Source organism: Phalaenopsis equestris, unplaced genomic scaffold (genome assembly GCF_001263595.1).
Source record: "Phalaenopsis equestris unplaced genomic scaffold, ASM126359v1 Scaffold000302, whole genome shotgun sequence".
Lineage (NCBI taxonomy): Eukaryota > Viridiplantae > Streptophyta > Magnoliopsida > Asparagales > Orchidaceae > Phalaenopsis > Phalaenopsis equestris.
Window position 1 is genome coordinate 136,697 of NW_018164744.1, and position 2,219 is coordinate 138,915.

A 2,219-nucleotide genomic window follows, 5' to 3' on the forward strand; every position below is an offset into this window, starting at 1 on the left:
TATATATATATATAATGATCGGAGGCAATTATACGAGCTCTCAGCTACTCTCATGTGTCTAACTATTCGAGGACCGTTATCACTACCGCAAACTGGTCAGAATGTCATTTGAAGTCGTGACATGAAGGGACTTACGGCCTTCAAAGTGGTTGCTCTACCAACAAATCATGGCTGACGGCACACACACAGATATGGTTATTAGTTCAGGAGTTTAATATACATGCACATGCACGCGCGCACTCTATATATATATATATATAGACACACACACATATGGTAAAATTTGCATTACTTCATATTTTTATGAAGGTAAAACGAAAGTCTAAAATTTTCCATTTTTAATTATATAATTCAACGATATTACTTTAACTGAAGAGATTTTTTTCAAAGCATCCAAATATTTTTTTCTTATATTAGATCTTGAAGAAAAGTGAAGAAAGATAGAGGGTAAAATATCCCAACTCTTACAAAAATAGGTCCAACCAATATAGGAAGAGTATGGTTTCATATATTTTATTACTTTAATGATAATTATCTTTTTTTTTTTTTATGGAACACCAAAATTTTAATGTTTACATTGCACTATCAAGATTTTGCATAACACATAAAAAAGCACTACATAAAGTGATTAGAGAGAGAGGGGAGAGAGAGCAGTAAAAGAGTGTGTAGCATTTATTTATGATATTGACCCCTTATTTATACGCATAAGTCACAACATTACAAAAGTACATAATGATTCCCTCATCATTGACATTTTAGAGGAACTTTTTGGTAATTACAAAGTTATTAACATATTATAAGGCTGACGAACAGATTCAACCGATAATAGTTTGCCAACTGGCAGGTGAGCCTTGACTTAATTGATATCTAAAATGAAAGAGGGCACCCTATAGATCGTTCTGGGGGTTGATCTCCGCCTTGCATAAAATCTTCTGGCACGTTTCGCCTATCGCTCGAGCAAGACACCTCGCTTGCCAACATCCTGCTCAAAACGGCCGTCAACAGATATATTTAATCGTCAATATCATTTTCCTGAGTCGTTCATCTGCCTTGAGATTCTTGCTGAAATATTTTTATGTATACATATTTGGTTCTTCGATTTTCTTGCTCTTCGGAAACTGTATAATACCTGAGGACAGAGGAATCGTTTTAAAATGTATAAAATAATTAATGATATTATTGTGCAATAAAGGACTTCCCTGGATTTCAGTGCTCATATCATTATAAATAAACCTTCGGATAAGGAATGTTTGTGTCGTTTCTTTTTCTTTCGCTTCTTTAGCCTTCTATCTCTTCTTTTTTGTGTTTGTCACATTGTCTAGTGAGCGAACAACATCAGTCGATAAGAGCGCCCTTCTCAAAGCAATGAGTGATAAGCGGGCAAAAGCTCGTCAACTCAATGCGAAGCGAAAATCGGCAGGTGAGGCTTCTGTGCGAGAGTTGAGCAAGAAGAGAATTGTGCAGGGGTCACAAATGAGGCGAAACGAAGATCAAACAGGGTCTTCATGTTTTTTTGTAGGTTGCCCATTGGGAGGAGCTATGGATAAGTTTGGAAGGCATATCGACAATCGTCTTTCAAAACACTCGTTGGAGGTCATTAGTCCTGCCCAAGAGGAGGAATGTCTGTTTAGACTACCGCGGGGACTATGAATCCCTAGAGGGGTCGGGAAGGCAATGAATGAAGCAAGGACTCAACCTTAGTCGCAAAAGGGTAGCTTTTCCTATGTAGGTGGAGGACTGTAGAACACCGATGAGGACTTCATCTCTTACGCCACTTTTGAATGGTGTTGACTTTTGGATTTGTAGTTTGAATCATGGTTTTAGTGTTCCTTTTATTGTTTCAAAAGCTTTGAAGATCATTTCTACTTTCTTAGACACTAAAGCTGACTCTGAGGGTGATAGCTCGACTGTGTCAGGAGCTGCGAGGGTTTTTCCACCAAGGTGATGATGGTTAGAATGATCTCATTAAGCTATGTGGCGAGTTTTTGTATGAGTGGTTGTGTTAACGGGGGTTTATCCCGGTCGTAGCCACAAAATACCTCTTAGTTATGTTTTTCCTCTCTTAGTTGTATCTATGAGTGTGGTGTGATGCTCCTCCCTTTTGTAAATAAATAGAATGCAAATTTATTATTTATGATAATGATTGCTTCTCCTATATGGTTCTTCACACCAATCTTGTTGATGATGTTTCATTTTTCCATGCTAGTGTAATATATATA